Here is a 27,078-nt window from a genome sequence, read left to right on the forward strand (position 1 = left end):
CTGACAGTGCGAGACTCTGACCCTCTGAAGAGCAGTTTCCATTTTACACCCTCTTAAAAGTCACACCACAGATATGGTGTGACTTATATCTGCTCAGTTCCTCTAGCACATAACCACTGAGCATTAGAACCTGCCCCAAAGTCCTGTACATGGGACATTGCTCCAGTCATGCTGAGGGAACAGTAATACAGGGCTGTCTTTATCAGGGACAGCAGTGACCACTGCCGTTACCACAGGCGGAACACAGCAGAGCGTCCCCTGAACTGGACAATCATAAAAAAAAAAAAAGAAGAAGAAGAAGAGATGTCTCTCCTCATCTGTTTATCCACCCACATCTATCAGGGGCTTCACAAGGTAGGACCTGACAGAGGATTTGGTCTTTAATAATCTCCTGAACAGCATGTCTTCCCAAAGTGCCCCAGAAATGCATTAAAACGATGCCATCAGTTATAACAAGAGGATCAAGCAAGAACACTCCGCAGTGTTCTGGCAAGGGTCTCAACAGAAATGCATGTGAATCAAAGCCAAAGGTTTACACTCCGAAGCTGTCTGCCGACGGGAGCACTCAGCACACTTAGCTGACATCCTCTCAATGACTTACTTGAGTTCTAGGGGAAGGGAATGGGCAGGGAGAGGCGGCCTGGGGTCAGCTCTCTGCTGGCAGCCTTAGAAGAAGCCAGGTGTCCTGAACACCCCTGGAAAGCCTACCAAAGGTAGCTTCTACTACAAGCCATCAGAAATGATAATATATCAAAGAAAGTATGGAGGGAAGGGGAGGAGGGAGCGGAGAGAGGGAAGGAGGGAGGGGGAGAGGGGAGGGATCTTATCTGTCCACTCTGTCCCTAGAACATGGCTTTAGTGAAAGTTTTCTTTTTCCTTTTTTCAAGGTTTATTTTATTTTTAAATTTTTAGTTGTGCATATGTGTGTGTGCACACATGCACACACAGGAGTGTGTAAGAGCAGTATGTACTCTTTATCAGTCTCAATCCTGCCTAGCAGGGTCACAAAGACTTTCTCCCTCAGAGGACAACCCCACTCCTTTACATACAGATTGAATCCAGGCCAATCAACGTCTTTGTGTATTTGAATTTTTTCACATCAGGGTACAGGAACCAAAAGGAGGAAAAGGGGAAGGGTGTTTTTCCTTTTCTCCAGGTCAAAAGGCCATCTGCAGACAAGACGCTGTTGAACACTGTCAGATTTTTAAAGACAGAAAAGTGTGATCAGGGTAAGATCTTTACTACACATTGAAATGATTGGATATCTTACATCTCAAAACTCCAACCAAATAATACAGGACAACAGTACCTGTGTACCCTAAGGATGAATCAGGGAGCTGCAAACTTTTCCTGGAGGGGCCTAGACAAGTAGTACTCTCACCCGTCAGGCCAGGATGGGCTCTGTCACAACCCTGAAGCTCTGCCAAGGTTGAATAAGAGTAGTGGCCAACCAAGAGAATGTTACAGCAGTGTCCAAATACAGCTTTGTTTTTTGGATACCAAAATACGTTGTATCACAACACATTTTTTACATTTTTCCCATTTAAAAATGCAAAAAGTGGGGGCTAAAGAGAGATAGTTCAGCAGTTAAGAGCCACTGTCTGCTCTTCCAGAGGTCCCAAGTTCGATTCCCAGCAACAACATGGTGGCTGGTTCACAACCATCTATAATGTGATCCTCTGGTATATGGGGGGTATATGTCAATAGAGCACTCATACGCATAAAATAATGAACAAAAGTAATTCTCTGCACGCTGGCTTTCTAAACAGCAAGAGTAGCCAGATTTGGCCCCAGGGTCACTGGCTGTGTGACTGACGGCTGATGAAAACCAGGGGACATCGGCCGGCCATGCTGAGTTACACCACAACGTCCTTATTAACATAAGGTTAATAAAGTGTGTCATCAGTCCCAAGATGGCCTGCAAGCACACAGGCCTTCTCAAGCACTCATGGGGAGGGAGAAACCAAGCATAGATTTGTACGCACGGTGTTATGTTGACACACTACAGAAAACATGCCAACCCAACGGCACCTGGTCCAGGCTCCCACCTAAAAACCGGCTGCTGTGGTCCTGGCAATGCAGACCTACATAGATATATACAGGAAGCTTCGCCTCTAGCTGGTGGCACTGCGGAAGGCAGTGAGAACTTTAGGGAGGCAGAGCCTGGACAAAGGAAGTCAAGTCACTGGGGCGTGGCCTCCCAGGGTCTACAGGGACCCCTATCTCTTCCTTTCTCTTTTGCCTCCTGACATCTACAGGCAAGCAGATCCCTGTTATATACTTCCTGCCGTGGCAGTCTGCATCAGCCAGGCCTGAAGGCAAATGACCAAAACATTTGAATCTTGCCTCCTTGGAACTCCCAAGCCTTACCCACCTCACTCTGGAAAATCCTGAGATGCAGGAATGCACCCACCAGCCCTCCCTCCCTCGCTCCCTCGCTCCTTCCCTCCCTCTGTCCCTGTTCAGGTATCTCTCTCAGGGATTTGTATCACGGCAACTGGTGATGCCTTGGGGGTTCCTCTGAGCTGATCTCATCCAGGGCATGAGGTCTCAGCATTTGCAACTTTCTGTGAGCCTTCACAAGTGCCCCTGGTAACCACAAACCATGGGGAGATCACGCTAGCACAGCTAGTGTTCCAGCAGAGGCGTGTACCGGCTGGAACGCCCCTGAACGCATTCCCAGATTTGCCCTCTACCACAGACGCCCAGCCTGAAGAGATTTTTCACCATAACCACTTTTATTTTAAATCTATTCCGTGTTCCCCGGTCACAGACTAATATGTGTTCACTAGGGCAAACACAAGAAAAGCCCAAAGGGAAGATTCCAAGTATCATGTCTACTTTGAATGACAAGGCCAGTGGCTGATGGCTACAGCAACAACCCTAGCCAGCCACTGGCAAGTAGAAGGTCACTCCCCAAAGCACGAGCACACACGCGTGTGCACACACATTCAGAAGGGACCCTGTGAATACACCAGCCCTGAGCCACACAGCAGTAGAAATGACAGCACTCAGCCCACCACACTACATAACAGAAGCAACAGACCTTCTTTTTCCTTAGGAACGTTTTGTGCAAAGCAATCCCTATCCTTCTCCCCTTCCTCTTCCTCCTCTTCTTCCTCCCCTCCTTCTCCTCTTCCCCCTCCTCCTCTTCTTCCTCATCTTCTTTTCCTCCTCTCCCTCCCCTTCCTCCTCTCCTTCCACTTCCTCCTTCCTCTTCCTCCTTCTCCTCCCCATCTCCCTCTTTGCACCCAACTCCCACAAGGGTTAGATAAAAACTTTAAGATATATCCAGGCCTTCCACTTGCCTGTTCAGAGGGTAAGCATTTCTGAAATACATCAGCCTCTATTTTTAAAAGGCCCGATGCTAATGTTTGGCACACAGCTGCTCCATCCCCTGGGGAAGGAAATTACTTAAAAACCTCTTTTGAAGGAGGAGTCAATCTTGCTTGAATATGGAGACTGGTGACTACCAGTCTGGCCCCTCATGGCTACCTTTGTTCCAGAGAGGCTGTCCTTCAAAGGAGCCGGTAAGGCCTTCCCATGAGGCTTGTTCCCGCCCACCACAGGAGGCACATCCACTTCAGAAGGCTGCGATCCATAACTCCAGTAACACAGACAGACTCACTAGCTTCTCTGCAGATGTCCAAGTCCCAGAGAAGAAGGGGATTTTTAAAAGTTGATCTTTTTTATTTATTTTTGTCTGTAAGTATGTCTCCGTGTGGGTGCAAGTCTGTGTGCAGACAGTGTCTTCCTAAGTCGCTATACGGCTTACGTTTTGTGACCAGTTCTGACAGACTGGCTGGCCAGCAAGCCCCAAGGATGCTCCTGTCTCCACATCCCTGAGGTTAGGATGGGAATGTGCTGCTGTGCTCGGGTGTTTACATGAGAGCTAAGACTTGAACTCAGGTCTCCACACTTTTGTCTCTCCAGCCCCCGGGAGGAAATACTTATGGAATTCCTGAAGATGCACCCCGGCTGGGAGTTTTCACCGGTCGTCAACATTAAGAGGGCATGCCTGTGGCCACATATTTAATAACTCTGTCCTCCAATTTCAAAATGGGTCAAAAGCAGACAGCAAGTGCCGTTTTCTGACCCTCAGAGTGACTAACGTGATCCCTGCGGCTTCACAGAAACTCCGCCTAAAGCTAACTCAAAATCAACCTGCAGATTTAAAACCCAAGGCCCTTACAGGGGGCTGACTGCAGAGATGGGGTGGTATCTCACAGACACTAAAAGCCAGCTGCTTCCTCTTCTGCCAGCTACCCACACTGAAGGGGCAGGGTCAGGGCACACTTTACTATTCCTCACACTCAGGGAACTGCTTCATGGCTGTGGTGTCAATCACAGTGAAGGCAGCAACAGTGACAGGACCCACAGAGGAAGGCAGCGGCAGGCTGTGTCTGCCCAGTCCCGGCTGTTCTCCAGGTAGGATCCTGTAGGTGAGAAGGGACTGTTAGAACATCTGGAGAGGCACCAGACCTTCCTCCACACCAAACATTTTCCTGGCATTTAAAACGGCAGAGGTGAGAGAAGAGACGTGGACCAGAAGAAGAAATCACACCACGCAGAGATCATGGGCTGCCTGGGGCTGAGGAAGAGGTCTCTCCTTGGCTCTCTCCAGGACCACTCATGGTGGTGTCTTTGCTCTGGGTGGCCTGACTGCAGTCACTGTAGGTCCAGGATGTCATCTGGAGTCAGGGATACAGAGCGCTGTCTTCTCCAGAGCCACCCAGACCTTTCCTCCAGCTTTGAGGTCACTGGGATGCCCCAAACACTACTGCACACGTGCAACATCCACATAAGCATTTCAACTACAGCCTAGAAGAACAGGGGCTTCCGTCTTCACAATTTTGCATTCTTTGCAAAAACAGAAGTACTTTTGATGGAGCAGTCAGTCTTAGCTTCACTGAGTAAGAGACGGCTAAACAAAGTTTGAAGGAGATCGTTGCTAAATACGTGATTCTTGAGGGGAAGGCTACCCCAGAAAAATGTGCCTCCTAATGAAAAGGGTATCAGTGTGTTTAGTGTGACAACAATCTCTTTTCTCGGGCCAAATAGAGACATGTGTCCAGCCGGCTGGCCTTAACTACCCTACTTAGTGTTATTAGTTTAGCATTGAGCTTGCTGGGTGGAACTCACACCATCTATGCGCAGATGTCTGAAATACTGTGGGATTGGAGGCCCATGTGCAATGGGATCGTCTCTGAAACTTAATTTCCCATTTCCAGGTCAGCAGACTGCAGCTCAAAGGAAAATCAGCTACTTCTGCATTCTGGTCGGTAAAGGACCGGCTCCCGACAAGACCAGTGCCTTGAGATCACTTCCCAGCCTAGGATTCTCCCCAGGCTTAATGTACATCAACCTGTAAGTGTTTAAGATGTCACTTGTAAGAAAAGAGAGCCGTGAAGAATCACCCCAGGGAAGTACCAATAATCCAGCCCGTATCAGCTCGGTGCCTGGAAAGCCTCCAAGAAAAATATGAGGTTGCTGTCTCGAGATACTCGTTAATGGAAGTCAGTACTGAATGTGCATCCAGTCCAGTGTCTTTTCAAGGCTGAGGGGATCTTTCTGCAGATCACCCTCCTTAAAGACCTGGATTCGGAAGACTTCAAACTCCAGGAAGGGAGTCTACCTCAGCTGGAACGAGCTGTCTTGTGCTTGCTAGGGTTTAGCTGATGTAGACTGTTCATGTGTAGAACATGGCCCGTTCCACCAGCCCAGACAGCACCTGTACTAAAGCAGGAACATTCCTGCAGTGCCAAGCTGCCATCTTGGATTTACGGGCCCATCATGCTGCAAGGACTGCTAAGTTCTGAGAGGACAGATTCGGCACCAGAGACCAACAAGCTCCTTGGGTCTCTCTAATCCACCGTCCATTATTATTACAAAACACCTGAGGCTAGATGCATGTGAGAGATTTCTTCAATGGAGAATTCTGAAGACTGGAAATCACAAAATTGGTGAGACCTCATCTGCTTCACCTCCACGGATGAGTTTGTAGCTAGACCTCAACATGGTGGATGGCACCATGGCAGGAACATAGACAAGGAGAGGTCACAGGGAGAGACAGGTGGGGTGAGACTGGCAACAGGTCAGTCTCTGGAATTAGTCCCTTCCCATGAGATGTGACCCACTCCCACAAGACTGTGTTAATGTGTTCATAAAGATGGACACCCCCCATGACCTTATTACATTCCACTGACCTGATTTATTAAAGGTTCTAACCACCAAAACCCCACCATGCTAAGAACTAAACTGACAAGACATAAACCTGCTGAGGATGATATCCTACCTCATCTGCCCCACACAGACACGCTCCAGAAAATACAAGCCTTGGCCAAATGGTGACTGACTGCCTTCCACATGCTTCTGGGCTTGTGAGGGTCCCTAAGACACGGATATCACATCATCGGACAACCTGCTAAGGAAGCCCAGACACTTCCCTCCCCCAAGTGTGAAGCTATACATCTGGCTTAGCTTTTGGAGAACATAAATAGGATTTATTTTTGTAATCCATGGACAACAATCATCAGAGACAACACACCAAGCACCCCACTCCATCAGTCTCCTATCTAAGGCACACATCCTCGGTGGTCTCCAGCCCTGCACTGCTTCCCCATTGAGCAGTACGAAGGAGTCTTGCTGTACCCCAACTATGTTCAGAATAGAAAGAATAGATTCTGCATGTTTAAAAGAAATATTCATGTTCTCTCCGAAGTTGGTCAACACCAAAGAAGGTCTGTCACTCATGGGAGAGCACTGTGAAAACCAATTAAGGCTCGTGTAATGATGAGATATCACCAGAATGGTGTCATGTGACTGATGGTGGCACCACCAACTGAAGTGGAGACTTCTAGCTTCTTTAGGAAGTTTGTTATGTCAAATGGTATCTTGTTAAAGCAGACACAGGTGAGAGGATGTTTGGATACAGCAAACATGTGGAAGGGCCTGTGAGAAGGAGTATAAATATGACCCCACAGACAGTGGGAGACAACCCAGGGCATTGGTTTGGTTTGCTCCACCTCACTATTCTTCATTAATGTTGTTGCATGTATTGGTTTGCCTTACAGTGTCATTGAACTCAACTTGTGGTAGCAGCGCCATTGAGAGAAGCTGGCCCATGCACTGTGAGATTCCTAGGTCAGCTTGCCACTTCACTTCCTCGAGGCCTCCCCTCAGGCTGGTTGGTGAGCCTTGCTGGTCCTTCAGGGTTGAACTACAGCTGCTGGTTCCTGCCTGGTGCTGGCCTGTCAAAAGGACTGGTCTGTAGCCGCCAGTCCATGTGTGCTGTCTGCCTGCCTGGAGGACTGGTCTGGGGCTACTGAGTTGTATTTGGTGTTTGCGATGGGACTGAACCGCTACCAAAGAAGACTGAGCTCATCACCAAACAAGTCTATTTTCCCCACATCCTAATAACTTTTCTCTTCCACCACCTCTGCTGGGTGGTGGGCTAGAGGAAAGGTTGAACCCTTATTAAAAATAGGTTGCAAAAAACTTGATGCCTACAACCAACATCACCGCAAAGGGTACATGATGCAAAATTATAAAGACCATGGGATATGCAAAAACCGTTGCCCTCAAAAGAGATACCAAACACATTTGGTTAATATCAGCTATCTAGAAGGATCCCACCCACCAGTAGTGGGAATCCAAACACCAGCACAGCAATCCCTGCTTTCCCATAGAGGAAAAGACATGGACCCCAGTGGAATCCACAGGCAAATCGTGGAACACAGCATTAATTCTGCACATATTAGAGTCTTCTTCTACACACACATCTAAGATGATTTGATAAGTCAAGCATAGTACAAGACTTAAATAACTAAAAAGGAAGTAGCATAATTATAACATAGCACAATAAATATTAAAATACTGAAATTTGCTGAGCATGGATGACTGATTGCTGTGATACGCTATAGAAACCCACATGTCCCACAGCTGTAATGCACAAACTGGGTACTCAGCAATAAAAAGGGGGTGAACTATGAATACAGGCAACTGTACACACAACTCCAAGTGCATTGTGCCAGCCAAAGCGATAATAAAGTGCACATGCTATGATTCTACTATTTCTAGGTCTGTCTGAGAAAGGCCAAAAACGCCAGAACAGAAAACTGAACATTACATGCAAGGAACAGGGGGATGGAAGGCTCCACAAGGCTTGGATGGGACAGGAAGTATGTTACAAGATGCTATGCATTTATTAAAACTCAGAACTGTACTGTAGAAATCGTGAATGCTACTACTATATACAAGGTACACCTTGGAGATGCAGAGGTGGCTCGGTGATTAAATAACAACGGTTGCTCTTGCAGAGGACCAGGTTCCGTTCCCAGCATCCATAGGGAACCTCCAGGGGAGTTCCAGGAGATCCAATGCCCTCTCCCAGCCTCCATGGTCACCAATTACACACACGGTGAACGAACATACTTGAGGTACAGTCAGTCCAACAGTGGTCAGTTCGCAGATGGGACACCACAAACTGTGAGGGAAAGAGCTAGCAGGTTCTGTGTCAAACAATGGTCAGCCATGGGTTGGCCACTAAAATGGCCAGAAAAAAATGTAGCCATTGTGTACTGTGATGGTTTGTACATGCTGAGCCCAGGGAGTGGCACTATTAGAAGGTGTGGCCCTGCTCAAGTAGGTGTGGTCTTACTGGAGGAGGTGTGGCCTTGTTGGAGTAGGTGTGTCACTGTGGATGTGGGCTTTAATACCCTTGCCCTAGCTGCCTGGAAGTCAGTATTCTGCTAGTAGGCTTCAGATGAAGATGTAGAACTCTTAGCTCCTCCTGCACCATACCTGCCTGGATGCTGCCATGTTCCCACCTTCATGATAAAGGACTGAATCACTGAACCTATAAGCCAGGCCCAATTAAATGTTGTCCTTGTAAGAGTTGCCTTGGTCATGGTGTCTGTTCACAGCAGGAAAACCCTAACTAAGACATATATATATATTTATATCTCTAGTGTATGTCACACACATTAGTTGAGTGTACACATATATGCATCTATAGGTACAGCTACGTGTACATTTACAGATGTACATGAATACATGCATGCTTGCATATGCAGGTAGGATATTCCTTACCTGGAATTCCTTACAAGTATAAGGGTTTCAAGCTGCCTGTTTGTGGGGGAAGAGATGGATTTTGAAATATTTGCAGGAAATTTTCCTTGCTAACCAAGTTCATTGAGATGACAGGAAATTTGGTTTGGTTTTTTTTTTTAATAGTTTTTAAATGTGGGACTTGTTATTTCAAACTCTACTCTCTCCGACCCAATTTCTTTGACATCTGTTTGCCCCGTGTATAAAAAAGCACAAAACCGGACTGGGGATTTAGCTCAGTGGTAGAGCGCTTACCTAGGAAGCGCAAGGCCCTGGGTTCGGTCCCCAGCTCCGAAAAAAAAAAAAAGAACCAAAAAAAAAAAAAGACATTTAAAAAAAAAAAAAAAGCACAAAACCAGAAGCAGCAGCAAGGGTCAAAAAGAGACTCCCAATAAGCCGCATAATTATTACCAAGATCAGCATTCTCTCCTCCTATGACACACACCCCAAAGTTATCTATGAAAGTCAACTTTTCCTCTTGTCTGGCCTTCAAGCACCTGTGTCTTCCTGTCTTCCAACCCTTCACCATCACAGGAAGAGATGAGAAGAGCTGCAGGGGGCTGGAAAACTGCTATGTCCCCTGCTGTCCCTGTCCATCTTCCCAGATCGTTCCACAGCTCACAACTGACACTTCCTTCCCGCCTCCCTGGGTGCCTGCAAGGCTAATTCACACCTTGTCCTGCTGGAAAGACTCCCAAACCCTGAGCACCAGATTTTCCCAGCTCCCTCACAGTATCCTGCACAGAAGCTCTTCTCCCAGAATGCATCTTGGGGCGTGTCCCATAGAGCCCGGCCGGTCCACAATTACATCCTGTGCTTTCAGAACCCGCACACCACCTTCCCACACGTACTAGAATCAATTAAACCTTACCAGGAAGAAATCAACTCAGCCCTCAGATCTTCCCTTTTTGACACCTCAGCTTCAAACACCATTAAAAGCAGTGAGGTTTGACAGGACAGTGGGCATGGCTAACAGCTGTGAGGTCTGGGTACACGCAGGCTTACCACCATGTTCCTTCCTTCATCTTTGAAACCTGAAGGTCTCCAGCAAGTAGCTGGGCTGGGGAGAGCTGTGACTGCAGATTGCGGATTGCCCCCTCCCCCTTCCTCAATAAAAACAGGGTTGGCCCACATTGTATTCTGACTAGGATTTGGAATTTACACGTTTTATTCATGTCACATGCAGAGAGAAGCCGATGTGCTTAGGAGATTCTAGGGAAGAATTCATCCACTGCCTGAACCACCCTTGTCAGCAGAGAGAGTTGAATAGTCACAAGCCAGGGTAGATACTCCTAGCAGGGAAGCAGGTACAAGCATACATTATGCTTCTGTGATTTGTTTTCAGAAATGATTTCATTACAGTTGAGGATGACCTGATCAGATAAGGACAGGGACGCTGGGCTACCGTGTCCATTCTATGGAACTTCCTGTGATTACGGTCAGCATCCTTAGATTCAGCCAATCTCAGGTCGTACCTGTACTACACCATCATGCCTGTAACAGCCACATCTACCAACACGTGCAGACCTAGACGGTACAGTATAAGACAGATTGTCGTAACATTAGCTATTGTCAGTAGTGATTTCGGGTGCCCAGGAAGATACGTATTGAATATGAATTATCAGCCCACAGTGTAGGTAGGAGACTTGAATGTCTGTGAGCTTGGTTATCTGTAGGAGATCCTAGAACCGACCCACATGAAAACTGGAGGACATCTGGAGGCACGTGGTACATTTCCTTTATCTGTGTGTTCTCAGACAATCAATAGGTCTGCTATTTCAGCTTTGTGGATGTTAAGGCAAACAGGGAACACACTGGCCTTCCTCCCAGAGAACGCTCATAGTGAGACGGACCATGGTCAGTCTCTTTTCAGACTTTGTGAAATCATCACAGAATTGATGAGTCTAAGTCAGGAGGGTCAGAGATTCAAGGTCAGCTGGGCTACACAGTGAAATCAGGTCTCCAAAACCAACCAAGAGCAATAGCTTCAGTCCTTCTGTCCAAAATTCCCTGGTTATACCAATTAACAGAGTTAACTGTCAAACTGTTACTTCTGAGGTACCTTCTCCTTGCAGGAGACTGGAAATAAATGACCTCTGACTCTGGGTGCTGTCACCATCCTGACGGGAACTGAGACGTTCTAAAGCGACACGTGTGTCCTCCTGAGCTATCAAACTATTGAGACAATGGACCCCAAGAATTGTAATTTTCCCCAGGAACCTCGTATGGGGAAAGGCTGAAGCCAGTGGGAACCAACTGTCTCCCTCAACAACACTTACAACCTGTCAGCCTATCTGGAAGGAGACTGTCATTAGACAATGACGATAGGCCAAGAGACCACAACTGGACCCACTCTGGTTTTCTCCTTAAACCTAAACCTCAGATCAGCAAGACTCTCGCAGGGTCTCTTTGTCCCTCTTTCCAAAACCATCACATTGAAGAGGTCTCCATGTTCTCAGTATAACTGGCTTATTCAACTAGCTTACCGAGGCCAGGTGGCCCAACCTGGCATACAAGGGCTACCAGAGCTCATGTTCCGGCCCTGACAAGTCCAGTAACCACATCACGCACACATATGCGTGTGCAAACACACCCTTGCACAAGTAGACAAAAGTTGGAGTCTCATATCAGTGCACACTGGCCCGGGGAAGACACTACTTGGAGGCTCAGAAATGACTTTGTGAAGGATGTGAAATGTAAGCTCAGTACACCAGAAGCACAGGGGAGTTCAGGGTGTTGGCAGGACAGAGACACAGCACCCACCCCCAACAGAGAGGACAACAGAGCAAGCCTGTCACCATTTCCCTGTTATCACTGGTGGCCGCCCTTTCCTGGTTATTCACCCATCTGTCTGTTGTTCCCTCATCCCCGCACAGGGCGCCACCCTGTCCCCTAGACTTCCTGTTATGTCCAGTGGGTGGAGGGGTACAGACAGGAGAGTGGGGTCAGGACAGATCTCTTCCCCAAAGTGGCATGTACTGGTAGCTCGAGCTCAGCAGACATGCCATCAACGCCCTGCCTTGCCAGAGGGTGTTGGGTACATTTCACCATCCCAAACTTCAGGACCTTGGGGGGTGGGGGTGGGGGTGGGGGGTAGTCGGTTTCCCCCAGCAGGCCCCCTTTACCAGTCTTCCCCATTGGCCCCAGTACCGGCAGGAAGCACACTTCATCCCCCACCCACCCAACGCCCCAATGCCAGAAGCCCTCAGAGTTGAGACTGTTATCTTTGAATGCTCCCCAGGGTGGAGCAGCTGAGGAAATAATGAGGCTGGGGTGGAGTGCTCCCCATGGTTACCCCACCCCACTTGCTGGGAAGGCAGAAAGCAGACAGTTATCTAGCTTTGACTGAAAACTGGGAATCAGCCTGAAGAGCCCACACCTAGTAAAACAGGCTAAAACCAGTCACAAAATCAGACCAAATTAAGCCCCACTCTGAGAGACCTCAAAGTTGGACTGTGGAGAGCCAGGGCCAACAAGCCGGCCTTGGGGAGGGGGCTCAGGCTCCAGAGGCGCACCTGCATTTGCAGGGAGCCTGCCCTGTGCATGCCCTTGCCTGGAGGGTGGCAGCGGGCAATAAGAGCTGGCCACACTCGGCCTCTGCACGATGGAACCCAGTGAAGGCAAGAGAAGAAAAGTGGGGCCAGAGACCTCAACCAGTTCCCACTCGAGCACCAGGGCAGAATCTGGAGCCTGTTCGGACAGTATAGACACCAGTAAGAGCCCAGTTTATCCATGCATGTCCTTCCCATGCAAAGGGGGAGATACCAGAGACCCCTGAGACCTAAACTGTCCCAAGTTGTGCCTTTGCTGTCATTGAGAACTCAACTGAGTGAGAGGTAAGTCCCCAGAGCCATGAGGAGTCCCTAGGGAAACTGATCCAGGTGGCTATAGCAGCAAGGAAGAAAGATCAGCAGGGTGGCCCTGAGGTGAGCAGTAGGGTTCAACTCTGAATCTTAGCTCAGAGACACTCACTTCTGGCAACCTGAATTACATCACCTCTTAGAGACTTGGTTTAATGTGTCGGTGAAACAGAGGGCGAGCCAGCTAATTACGGTACACAGGCCGAACTCGCCCCTGCTTGTCTTATCAGAGAACAGTCACTGCCGTCCAGACACGGGTTCTTCGTGCACCTTCTGAACTCCAACCAGTGTTGAAACAGAAGCCAGGGGGGCCCCGAACTCTTAAAATATTTATCTTCACAGAAAAAGTTTGCCAAGCCTGAAACAGAAGATCCCCCGAGAGGCGCTGATCTGCAGGATTGAACTGGGCTGATGTGTGTAAAGAGGTGCTCCTGGTGGCTGCCCTGAGAACTAAATCACTCTTGAGACCGTGGTGCGGCCTCACACTTGCCTCCCTCAGGTAGATGTGATGTTGTCACAGTGCATTCAGAGCTGAGCTCTCACTAGTGCAGTCCCGGTTCTGATCCCCGCCCTCCACAGACACTTGTGAACTGCCAGAGTACGGGTGATTCCATTCTCACCCAACGGCAGGTCAGGCCTCCAGCCCGCTGAGCTGGGCAGTTGCTGCCTTGCTCTCATTTAATTCTCCAGCTTCTTGTTCATGTCTAACCCACTTAATCACGTGGGCATGGTTCACCCAGCAGTAGCCTTGAGCCTGCCCTTTCTTCAAATCACCCAGTCAAACACGGAGACCATTCCAGGCCAGTTCGAGGCTGACTGACCACAAGAAAGAAGACACAGACCGGAATCGTAGAAGCTTCCGGTCTTCAAGAGAGAGGAGACACTTTCAAGTTCTCACAGAGACATAATGGATGTTCGCATCAACTATATTTGCATTACATTATATTTACAGCAGTTAACATTTGTTTTTGTTTGTTTTGTGATGTGCGCTCTGAGCGATGTTTACCAAACCTGCTCAGAAACTCAGATTTGGTTTATCCATTTACTAAATAAGACATTTAAAGGCCTGTGCTGTGTCTCTCTAAACGTCAAGTGAATGTCTGAAAGATGGGGCGGGGGTGGGGGAGAAATCAGTTACACAGAACCAGCTGTTTCTATCTGAGACATTCTCATTAAATTATACAGGGCTCATAAAACTTACTTTGCTGGACGTGTACTTAAATCTATATGAACCTAGCCTGTTATGTAAAATGTCGCTGGGCCTATGATCTCAGTCTTCCACATGGATAGTTAGGTAAACGCCTGCCTATTGCACTGACTGGAGGGCAAAGACAGCGGACGGGTTCACTGATTTAAAGGAGACACCCTCCAGCCTAAAGAAAGGGTTCTACTTACTTCTTAAAACCTGTCATGTCTAAAGGATGCCTAAAATTTTGCTTTATTTTAATTGTTTTTTATACAGCTGTTTTTTTTTCCCAGACCCCCTGCCTTGTTTAAGACATTAACCTGGGAGATGGTTTAGGATCAAGAGCTCCCACCACTCACAGAGGACCCAAGTTTGGTCCCCAGAACTCATGCTGGGCGTCTCACAGGGGACGGGCCCAGGCACACATGGACGCATAATTGAAAACAACGCTTAAAGTAAAAATTAAAGATTCAAATGTTTCCTCTATCTTAACATCTTGGCGTTATAACTTGGATGAAAGAGATTGAGCCCCAAACACACACACACACACACACACACACACACACACACACACACACACACACACAAAACCAACAACAAAACACCCACATCCTCCATTTGGGGTCACTTGCACTTTAATCCATAGGTAGGTTCCTCTTTAATCTGCACGCTGATCCAGGTCACTGTCCAGCGTGCTACTTGGACTCACTCTCATCCTCCTAATGGGAAATACAAACGCCAGCCTCTGGCCCAACAGCTCCTCATCTCCATCCCTCTCCAGTCTTGGCGGTAAACTGAGTCAACATCCATAAGCTGTTGAATCGAGTTCTCTATCTACCTCCTTTTCGGGTAAAATCCTTCCAGATTCCCTTTTAGTATAAACAAAAGGCTGGAAGGTAAGAATGTAGCCGGAACACCTGCAGAAACCCTGACTGACAGGCACCCTGCAGAGACATTGTCGGTGAATCTCTAAATAGCACACCTCCTGGGACCAAACTCCCTCCCACGGGGACTGACTTTTCCTCTGTGGGGTTCTGGGGGGGTCACACATCCTTCTCCCTACCCTCCTCCCTGCCTTGAGACCAGGAATTCAGCCAAGCTGCAGGCCTGTGCTGTGAAACCTCCCCCACCCTCAGAAGGTGTGGGAAAGAACATCCACTTCTGCACTGAGAGCCCTAATCTCCACCCCACTCTCTGCCGAGCAGTGACCAAGGAGACACTCTCAGGAGCAGCCGGAACAAACCAGGGGAAACTGTCCCAGCCCCGGACCTCCAAGTTCAAAACCTTGTTTTAGCTCAGTCCACCAGAAATTCAGAGACATCATTTTGCCTATTGAACACAGAACCTCCTTGGCCTCAACCCCTGTGTTCTGATCCTGTGGCTGAGTGGTTCTCATTGGATAGAGTACATGTGCCTGATCTTACCAGTGTACACGTGTCTACCTCTCACAAGAAGCTGAACTGGTGAAGAGAAAAAATGAGGGGGGAAAAAAAAACCAAATCATTCAAATCAGAATGACTTGACCCAGACTCTTAAAAAAATGCTTTCATTTTTTTTATCCCACTTTAAAAAACTTATTTATTTTGTTTGTGTGTAGCTGTTTTGCCTGCCTGGACCCCTGTGCGCCGGGTGTGTTTAGCGCCCACAGAAGCCAGAAGAGGGTGTCAACTCCCCTGGTTGTGAGTCACCAGGTGGGTGCTGGGAACTGAACCCAGATCCTCTGCAAGGGCAGCCAGTAGTGTCTTTAACCACTTGGGCCGTCTCTCTTGTCCCAGCTATTATAAGCGAAAGACATGAATGCAATGGGCTCCCAAGTAAGAATGAATCCTTAAAAGCAGTCTGTCCTTCAGTAGCCATTTTCCCTTAAACAGCAAGCCATATGCTACCTCCAACCACTCGCAGGGACAGCCACTCAGCAGCATCAGTCGGCATTACCCAGCAGCTGGCAGAGCCTGGCCATTAGGCAGAGCTGAACAATTCAGCCTTTCAACCACCAACCTAATGGACTTTTCTTGGCAGGGGTGAATCTGAGTTGGCCAAGCACCCACTTTCACATCTCCAATCGTTGCGTGTCAGGAATGAATGGAGCCTCTCGTCTCCCTGGGCCATGCTTTCTATAGCAGGCGCCCATCTCAGACTCCCTTCAGCATAAAGATCCGTAATGCAAATCCATCCAGTTTTCCTTCACCCAGCCCCTAGTGCTCCATCCAGCCACTTCAGCTGCGTTTTAAAATTAAACGTGAAATTAAAATGTAAGCTGTGAAAAGATACAGCCACTTTAGAGAAGTTAAAGATGGCACGTTAAGCCAGGCAGTGGTGGCATACACTTTCAATCCCAGCACTTGAGAGGCAGAGGCAGGCGGATCTCTGTGAGTTTGAGGCCAGCCTGGTCAACAGAGTACGTTCCAGGACAGCCAGGCTATATAGCAAAACTGTCTCAAAAAACACCAAAAAAACCAAAAAAACAAAAAAAAAACAAAAAACAAAAACAAAAACAAAAAAAACAGCCACATGAAAACATGAATTTACACGCAGACACACAGTCTCAGGGTCACCACCCCACAAAACACATCTAGGAATCCTTCTTAACAAGCAGATGGTTCCTGACTGAAAGCAGCAGGATTTCTCTCCCCCTCCCCCTTCCCTTCTTCCTCCCCTTTCTCCTCCCCCTCCCCCTCCCTTTCTCTTTGTTTCCCACTGTAGCTTTTCACTATTTAGGAGAGAGAGAGAGAGAGAGAGAGAGAGAGAGAGAGAGAGAGCCTCCTGGCCCTGAAGTGGTTCTCTTTTCCTCCTGTGGTCTGTGTGAGCTGGTGACCACATTCCTTAAGCTCTACTCCAGCAGCCAGCTTTCAAATGCCCGGCCCGGCCCGGTGTTTAAGAGATACTCCAGAGTCACCAGCCCACTACAAAAGCACTCATGGAGGCCAAGGGAGTCCAGCCCAGGATATAGCAGCAAGCAGCAAGCAGCACAGCAGGGACAGACTCATGTAGAAAAATGACTCAGAGGGGTTGGGGATTTAGCTCAGTGGTAGAGCGCTTGCCTAGGAAGTGCAAGGCTCTGGGTTCGGTCCCCAGCTCCGAAAAAAAAAAAGAACCAAAAAAAAAAAAGAAAGAAAGAAAGAAAGAAAAATGACTCAGATAAATGCGGCTGACACCAGAAGGGACCCACACAGCAAGCTGAGCCAAGGGGGCAGAAAGAAGGAAAGAAGTTAGGAGTAGACAAGAATGAGGGGAAACCACAGCCACAGCCACCAGGAGCTGAGCGCAGGGGCTGAGTATGCAAGTGAGGAAGGAAAAAGATTGAAGACCTAGAAATACGGACCCAAAACCAGTTTACAGTTGGTCAATCCCTCCCTCCTCTCTCTCCCCGAGGGTCTCTTTTGCTGACCAGGAGCTCATTCTTGCTCTCGGTCTTATTAAACAGTCACTGGAGTGCCTGTTACTGTGCCGGTCGCCTTACACAGTATTGCTATTGCAGCCTTGGAAAGGCGTAGAGACCATTCACACTCCATAGATGAGAAAATGGAGTCTCAAGGAAACAGTGTTGTCTGTGTGATAACGATACACTGAGAAGTCAGAGATGCGGTCCCCGCAAAACTCGCCAAGTGCACAGAACAGGGAAGCGTGTCTTGGTACAGGTTATGAGTGGACTAAGATTATTAGCCTAGGAGTAGATTAGCTATCCGCAGGGTAGGCTGTTACCCACTCTTAGCTTTCTCTGACTTGCTCTCCTTGCCCTTTTACCCTTCTCCACAGGTGACAAGGGACTGAAGACATGGGCACTATGCCCTCAGATTCTGTCCTCCAGAGGAGGCAGATAAGCTTCTGTTTAAAATGACTCAGCTCGCCGCTGCATTCTGTTACGGCAACAGACAGACAAAAACAGGTTAGAAGCCCTGAACCACATCCTCATGTCTGGTTATGAAGTTGTACAGGCAGATGAGCTGTATGATGACTCCAATAGGAACTGCTGAACCGATGGACAGCAAGAGGCAGATCCAGGAGGAAAGGACTCATCTGCCAGCTGGAAGGGAACGGAAACCACCCCATTGGTTATCCGAAAATACACGCACCACAGAGCTAGGAGTTTCTAACATGTCTGACAGCAGTACACAACTAATTGTAGACACTCAGAAAAGCAATACTTTATGTGTGTGTGTGTGTGTGTGTGTGTGTGTGTGTGTGCACATGCTGCTTGCAAATGTGGTGTATACCTATCTGTGTGTACAGGTTTGCCTGCATGTGTATACGTGTCTATCTGTGTGTACAGGTGTGCCTGCATGTGTAACATGTCTATCTGTGTGTACAGGTGTGCCTGCATGTGTATACGTGTCTATCTGTGTGTACAGGTGTGCCTGCATGCATAACATGTCTGTGTGTACAGGTGTGCCTGCATGTGGACACCTGAACTCTGACACTAATATTCGGTATATTCCTCAACTCCTTATGTACTGTTTGAGACAGGATCTCTCACTAAAGCTGAGGTTCACTGGTTCTGCTAGATGAAGTGGCCAGCAAGCCCCAGGAATCTTGCTATCTCCAACTCCCCAGGGCTGGAATTACAGACACACACCTACTGAGCTTCTCCCCGAGTGTTGGGGATCCTGACTCAGGGCCTCAAGATTACACAGTGAGCACTTTACCAAGCGATACACCGCATCCCGGGCGTACCGAGGAATCCTCTGGCCGATTGCCATCTGATAGGTGGGTCGATAATTACAAGTTGACTGTCCCCTCTCTGTGACACTTGAGGCTGGAAAAGTACCAGATGTCACAAATGTTTTAGACTTTGGAATAGTCGATGAACTCATCAACGAAACTTGCCTCCAAATAACACGCTGAGCATCTTGTCCATCATCAGATAGGCCAGCGAGGTTCAACCATAGTTGTACCTGTTGGCTCACAGATTCCTAGTGCGGCATCTGTGGCACCTCAGGTGAGTTCGTCTCTGACTTTAGCTGTTATGTCTATCATCTACAGGGTGCACACCACTTCTGCACCTACAGCTCTCCTGCAAAGCCTTAATGCCATCCCTCTTCCAGAAACACACACACTTCTGCTACTCCCTGCAAACCACAGAAGAAAGGAGAGATGAGCTGTGGGGGGGGGAGGGGTGAGCTGAACATGAGGGAAGGATGAGCTATATAGGGGGAGGGGAGGAGCTGAGCATGGAGGAGGGATGAACTATACATGGGGGAGGGAGAGCTGAACATGGGGGAGGGGAGAGCTGAACATGGGGGAGGGTGAACTATACATGGGGGAGGGGTGAGCTGAACATGGGGGAGGGGAAAGCTGAACATGGGGGAGGGTGAACTATACATGGGGGAGGGGTGAGCTGAACATGGGGGAGGGGAGAGCTGAACATGGGGGAGGGGTGAGCTGAACATGGGGGAGGGGAGAGCTGAACATGGAGGGATGAGCTGTAAGGGGAGGGGGTGGGGATTACTGTACAGAGAGCCAATGCAAGGCAGACCCTCCTGAAGGAGGACGGTATCAGAACTGAGCGAAATCAACCCTGATGGTTTCTCCACTTCTACCCAGTGCTCACGGCTTCTTTCTGAAATGGTACAAACCCTGCCTTCTGTGCTGCTGGGCAGCAGACAGACCTCTGAAACAGATAAGAGGAAGCTCAGAGAAAACTCCAACCCTCCTCAAAGGGCAGCAGAAAGGCACTGATATTCTTTCCGACTGGAAAATCCTGTACTGCAGGCCGAGCATGGGAGATTGTCACGTCATGTCTAAAACAGGCTGGACAATTTTATACTGAAAAGGGAAAGACAGGGCCAGGTTGGTGGTGCACGCCTTTAATCCTAGCACTCGGGAGGCAGAGGCATGCAGTTTGAGTTCATCCTGGTCTACAAAGTGAGATGCAGTCCAGCCAGGAAGACAAGCGGAGACTCTGTGTTCAATGGAGAGAGAGAGAGAGAGACAGAGACAGAGACAGAGACAGACAGAGAGAGAGAGACAGAGACAGAGAGAGAGACAGAGACAGACAGAGACAGAGAGACAGAGACAGACAGAGACAGAGAGACAGAGAGAGAGAGAAGGAGGGAGGAAGGGAGAGAGAGAGTGTGTGTGTAAAGGTGGGATTTGGGGAAATGGCTCAGTCAGGAAAGTGTTGGTCACTCAAGCACCAGGACTTGGGTTCCGTCCCCAGCACCCAGCCAGGCATGGTAGTAGACATTTATACAGCTAGTGCTGGGGAGGTAGGGACCTAGACAAATGCCAAGCTATCAAGTGGCCTGTGGCCTCCACAAGCAAGCACACATTCATGTGCCCACGTCCACATGAACACACATGCGAGCACGCGCGTGTGTGCGCACACACATACACACTACACACAAACTACACACACCACAAACACAAACAAACACACATACACACTACACACACACAAACTACACACACACATACACACACACGTGCACACACGCACACACGCACACACACAGGCACACACATACACCAACAGCCAAAAGCAAAAGGTGGGTTGGGAGTATAGCTCATTGGAACAGCCCAAGGCCTTGGGTTCATTCTGTTACCCCAAAAAATTTTTAATTAATTAATTAATTAAAAGTGAAAAAAAACAGAAATCTAGAAACCATGGAAATCTGTTCATCCTTACAAGGGAAATAGAGACACTGTAAGTGAGCCTTTTTCCAAAATGACCAGAACCCCAAGGGTTTAGGGTTTTTTTTTTTTCCTCTCTCTTTTCAGATTTTCAAAGACTTACATATACACAAACAGTTAGCTCAGTGAAGAAACCCAAGTCTAAACATAAAATTCACCTGTTTCATTCACACCTTGCACAAACAGCCTGAGGTAACGGGATGGTGCGATCGTGAAGTATACACAAGGGTGTGTGCCCACGTAAGCTTTCTCGAAGGTCAGCGGAGGACACTGGTTGTCAGCTCCATTGGTGTCTACTGTGTTCCCTGAGACCACGTCTCTCACTAAGTTGGAGCCAGCAAACCCCGAGATCATCTCCCTCTCCCTCTGCCCAACACTGGGGTGGCAGGACATTTTGTTTTTCCTAAGACAGATGAAAGTCGGGGAAGGTTATTATTATATTGTTATTTAAACCATATCAGTAGGAGGACAGAAAAATCAAACGCTAACTTTCTTTCCTCCATCCTCTCCTGACCCCCCACTTAAAGGAATGCACTTAGAAGATCCAGAAAGGGACATGAAGACTTGTAACTAATAATATACTGCTGTGGATCCCGCTGCGAGGCCAAGGGTAGATGCACTTTACTCTGCTGAGGTATCCCAGAAAAACCAAAGCAAGTTCATTGAGGTCGCCTTCCCTATAAAATCCCAAATGGTCACACACCAGCTGTGAGCTTCAATGAGCACGAAGCGAAAACCCGTGGGTCATTTAGTAGGCGGACCCAGGGGATGGAGACCAGAGCCTTCCTCACTCACTACAGTACTATAGTTAAACTATAACCTAAGAGTTTGGTCAAGTTTCCAAAATACTAAACTATTAACCCGGGGACTTGACTAAGCAGTACGTATGCGTACGCTGGTGTCATGTGGAATGTGGAACTGCGGAGAACAACTACAAGGAAAAGGTAAGACGGTCGGAGCATCCTTAGACCAGAGGGAGCACCCACATTCAGAAGGACCAGAACAGGCTTCTAGAGAACGGATACTGTTAACAGTTCGAATCCCAAACATCCCTCACAGTCTGGAGAACTTTGAGGAGGTGGGGCCTAACTGAAGGAAGTTTGTCACACACAAGGGGTAGGACTTCACAGGCTACACATAACCTGGTTGTAGCTGCCTGCAGCCAGCCTAGACCGCTGCTTCTGACCCAGCACTACCTGAACGAGGCTGCTGTGCTCTCCTGATGCTGTGCACTGATGGTCCCTGACATGGGGGAGCACGGGTGGCGGATGACACCATGAACCAAAATCCCTTCCATGTTTTCATCAAGTATTCTGTCCCAGGAAGATAACTCACACATTCCACTGTCCTCTGCATTGTGTCAACTGGGGTGCAGGGGCATGCAGAGGTGTCCGACTTACTGCTCTCAAATACCAACTTGGTTTGGTTCTGGGGGTGGAGGGAATCACCACAACCTAAACATTATAAACAACAGGTCAAGCCTAAGCCAGGCCCTCGGATGGTCTCTTGTCGCCTTTAACCAGCTGTCTTGGAAAAGCTACTGTGACTAAACACTGAACAGAAGGGAGATGCTGACCACCAGGCTTCTTCCACCCGACGGTCCCTGAGGCCTTAGGTTGCCTAATGGCAAAGGAAGCCGCCCTCCTCCCGTCGGCGCATGCTTTCCTTTCTCACGTGATCAGAAACGCGTTTCTACAGCATCACACTTAGGTTGGGTACACAGGGCAACTGGCTCAGAGTTAAGGACACAGTTTCCGTGCCAAGTCAGTCAATACAACCTTGACTTAGTCTGTCTGCACCCCAACCCCCACCCCACCACCACCACCACCACCACCACCACCATGACCCACCATCTGAGGAGATACCCTGCACACACACACACACACACACACACACACACACACACACACGGCCTGTAGGGAAATAGTCCATGCCTTCAGGGAGTGAGTGACAAGTCCTGGGAGGCAGGGGAGCATCACTGTTCTCTCTGGTTTTCCTGGGCCATGTCAACATAACTGATCCGGTCAGGTTCCTGGAAGCAAGATAAGACACATGCCCACAGTGGAAGAGCATGCACGCCGGCCCAGGAAGCCAGCTCCACTTCTGGCCACTCAGGGTTTGCCAACTGGCCACACGGAACCTAAGTTCAGGCCCAGGGCCAGAACACAAACGTTCCATCACCAAATTGGCCTCCCTGATAAATACCACCAGCCTCGTGCCTGCCTTTCCACTGCCTTCTCACTATTTCTTACTTTCAATTAAAACGCCTATGGATTTTATGCCAAACGGGGCAGGCAATAAATCTGAACTATAAGCTGCTAACCTCCAGCCGAGCCGATGTGAAATATTTAATGGTCCGCTGCATTTGTTGTCCTTAAAACTGATCTCACTTCTGGAAATCTGGGCAGCTACGCTCCCTGCGGTCGGGTGGCGGGGAACACAAACTTGAAGGCTTCACTCCCGTGAGCTGCAGCTTCCACAGCGTCAGTGTCAGAATCTCGGGCCCCACTTACCGAAGGCTCAGATCTACGCTTCTCCCAAGGACCCGTTCAGTCGGCCACCACATGTTTGCGGAGCCCCTACCAAGCACCATCCATCTAACTCGGCTCCATAAATAAGAACGTGATGAGAAAGTCAAGGGTCGTCCCTACCTGGGAGACCGAGCAAGCTGTTACTGCGCAGGGTGGCTCCCTCCATAATTCAGAAAAAGGGTTATTAAATTAACAACATCAGGTAGTGACTGTGTGTCATAAATCCAGGGCCACTGTCTTGAATTCACCCAAGACCATATAACTGTAGATGTCCGAAACAGGCATTAACAGCGGCATCTACCGCCTACTCCTTACGTCCACTCTGTTCTGCTGCCATGGTAGCTCTGATACATTGGCCTTGTGTCTTCAGCACTCCCCACAGCCTGCAGAGAAAAAACCGCAGGGACACTGGACCACAGAGCATACCCAGAAGGAACTCCCAAGCAAGCCATAAGCTGCAAGGATCATGAAGAACAGTAATACAAAACCCAGGGAGCTGATCCTGCAGACAAATCGTCGCTCTGGCTTCTGTAATCATGGAGTGGCTGCAGAGATGCCTCATGGCTGCGGGGTGCTTGCTGTGCAATCCAAGGGGCTGGGAGTTCAAATCCCAGCACTCCTCTGAGCCAGGCCTCTCACACACTCCTACAATTCACTCCAGCTCCAAAGAGAAAAGTGGGGGAAGCGGAATAGTTGAGGCTTGCTGGCTGCTAGCCTACCTAAGAAAGTGTGAGCCCTGGGTTCAGGGAAAGAGCCTGCTTTAAAGGACTAGGTAGAAACTGAAAAAGAAAGGCATTCTGGACTCTACACAGGTGCACATGTGAAGGCAGCTGCACACACACACACACACACACACACACACACAGAAAGAGAGAGACAGGGACAGAGAGACAGAGAGACACAGAGAGAAATAACTCTCTTGAAAGTTATCAGAGTTACTAAGAAACTGGGCTTCTGTAAGACCCAATAAGATCAGACCATGAAACTGAAGACAGGGCCAGTCCCTCAGCCAAGCAGCGGACAAGGAGGTACTGAGAAAACCCACAAGTCAAGCTCAGTGATGGCCAAGAGTTTAAACCAGGGCCAGTGGTGGGCAAGCCAGCAAGCAGCTGCTCAAAGCCCCAGCTGAGAAAAGATGCTGGGATACACTGGGCTATTAAAACAACCTAAGCATGGCAGTACTGAGAGATGCTTTCATCAGAACTCCTCTTGGGGAACACTGTATGCCGTGGAAAGAGCACCATGTTCAGCCCCTCAGGAAAGGGCAAGAAATGCTAGACAGCCTCCTCGAGTTAGCAGTGAAGGGCTCCTCTGCCCTGTCCCTGCTTCTGCTTGGAGTACAGAGCTCTAGCCCAGAGCCAGAGTAATCTGAATCAGAAAGGCCAAAGTCAGCTACAGACTTTTCTGTCTCCACCAGGAAAGACCCTTGTCACAAAGCAGGCCCCCTCCTCAAACTGGTAAACAAATGAGAGGTCCTGAGAGATCCATGGAGCCATCAGCCTGCCTCAGACACTTACCCGCCCAGGCCAATCCTATGGATGACCTGTTCTGGTTTGTACCTTATTTGACTTAAATGACTTGCTTTTCACAGGTTCTACGGGCTTATCAGTGAATGACCTGGGAGGTCAGAGAGCCATCAAAATGCTAAGTTGGGTTTTGGTGTAGCTTTTCTGTCTGGTGATTGATCACATCTGTCACTCTGGATGAAAGCCATGGTAGTTTTAAAGTTCTTGGGAGTCAACAAGAAGTTCTGCAATAACAGATCCAAGAGCACGAATTCAAAAGCCACACCCTCCGGGTTTTTCCAAGTTAAATCACAATAGTGTGATCTACTTCCCTAATACTCATCCTTTCTCTTCCAGATAAGGATTTTCTGGGCCCACTCATGTGATGAACAGCTGTATTTAAGGATCACTAAAGAAGCCTAGATGGGGCTAGAGAAATGGCTTCAAGGCAAGGGCTTGCAGCAATTCTAGAAGACACAAGTTCAATACCCAGCACTCTCTTCAGGTTTCTCATAACTGCCTACAACGCCATCTTGGAAAGATCCAGTACCCTCTTCTGGGCTCTATAGGCACCTGCACTTATGAGTCAGACACATAGGCTCATAAATAAAGTTTTAAACTCTGAATGCTAGTCTACTTAAAGCTCTTCTCTGCAGTTCACAGCTCAGAGCTTAACATCACCTTGTGTGATGCTTCATATATGCTTGGCACTATTAGAGGGTGTGGCCCTGTTGGAGTAGGTGTGGTCTTGTTGGAGTAGGTGTGTCACTATGGGTATGGGCTTTAAGACCCTCATCCTAGCTGCCTGGAAGTCAGTCTTTCACTAGCAGCCTTCGGACGAAGATGTAGAACTCTCAGCTCCTCCTGCACCATGCCTGCCTGGACGCTGCCATGTTCCTGTCTTGAGGATACTAGACTGAACCTCTGAACCTGTAAGCCAGCCCCAATGTTACCCTTTATAAGACTTGCTTTAGTCATGGTGTTTGTTCACAGCAGTAAAACCCTAACTTAAACAACCATGCATTCAGGCCACATACCTGTCTATTTTCATTTCTCTGTCTGTGAGCCCCTCCTTCCACCCCCAGTCTCGCAGAGACACATGACATCATGCGTGTCACATCTTCTCTGCCTGTGCGCCTCACCTCAAAGCTGCTTTGGCAGAACTGAAGATGTCCGAGACAGGACAAAAAAACCACAGGTTGTGGCAGAGCCTTAGGAAAAGCCAACCAAGTGCTTCACCTTTTTGGCAAAAACAAGAGCAGCTATCACAATAGATGGACGTGTGTAAAAATCTCAACTCCCAATTACTCCAGAGCACCTCTTTGAAATTCCTAGGTCGCATGAATTATTAAGTAAACAACTCATCAATTACTCTTTTGTGGAGAACAGTTAGACACAGAAAAGTAGACAAGAGCCGATATCAGATGGAAACATTTTAGGGACAAATGAGCAAACAGCCACCCTTGTCATCACAACCGCATAGTGAAGATCAAAAATCCACTTGCTAACCGCAGGGAAGCCCCACCCCCTCCACTTCTCCTTCCCCTTCTCTTTCCCCTTCCCCTTCCGCTTGATCCATGAAAGGATTTTAAAGGAAACAAAGTAATACATTTTATTCATAAAACAATCATCTCACCTAGTTTTTACCCATTCCTTTTTGCTAGATACCTTATAAAACTTGTTAGCCTCACAGAAATGGTATCAAACCCTTTCTCCCCCACCCTTTTTATTTTTTTTAACCACACACACACACACAACGCACACACACACACACTCATCGTGCTGTAAACACACAGGAAGAGAGAAGCTGAATTCCAGTTAAACCAAGTGCTTCAACTGCACACTCTCAGCCTCGGTCTTCAGCATCTTCATGAAATGTGATCTTTCAGAACCCTGCCTTTCATTTACTTACTAAGATTTAAGATAACAGTGCTGTCTTCCTCGGCACAGGCCCCACAGATGCCTCAAGGCTACACTGACCATACACATACACATCCTGGAGAGTAACTCTTTAGACCTCTTTCTTTCCTGGGCAATCTGAATTATTTTAAAGTTTTGGCTAGACATCTTTCAGAATCCTATTGGGTAATAGAGGGTGTTGGTCTCCCCACCCCCTTTTTTTTTTAATTTCCTTTCCGTGAAGGAAAAAAAAAAAGAAGCTTGTTATGAGACCATGGGGTATATATGGAAAAATACAAACTTCAATACACACACTCTGTGTGAGTAATCACCCCTACGTTTGCTTATAAGCCTGTTTG

The 27,078-nt window shown here is 48.3% G+C and overlaps 1 protein-coding gene and 1 long non-coding RNA gene across 6 annotated transcripts in view; one reads left to right on the forward strand and one right to left on the reverse strand.

Moving 5' to 3' along the window:
- Dapk1 (death associated protein kinase 1) overlaps nucleotides 1-27,078 on the reverse strand; it is a 161,033-nt gene that overhangs the window by 132,233 nt on the left and 1,722 nt on the right. The window lies entirely within an intron of this gene.
- Nucleotides 25,617-27,078, forward strand: part of LOC100912124 (uncharacterized) — a 151,022-nt gene continuing 149,560 nt past the window's right edge. For both annotated transcript variants that reach the window (XR_001841748.3, XR_596585.4), the window contains exon 1: nucleotides 25,617-25,752. This is a non-coding gene — a long non-coding RNA (uncharacterized LOC100912124). The remainder of the gene's footprint in view (nucleotides 25,753-27,078) is intronic.

The sequence above is a fragment of the Rattus norvegicus genome, chromosome 17 (assembly GCF_036323735.1).
Source record: "Rattus norvegicus strain BN/NHsdMcwi chromosome 17, GRCr8, whole genome shotgun sequence".
NCBI classification, from domain to species: Eukaryota; Metazoa; Chordata; class Mammalia; order Rodentia; family Muridae; genus Rattus; species Rattus norvegicus.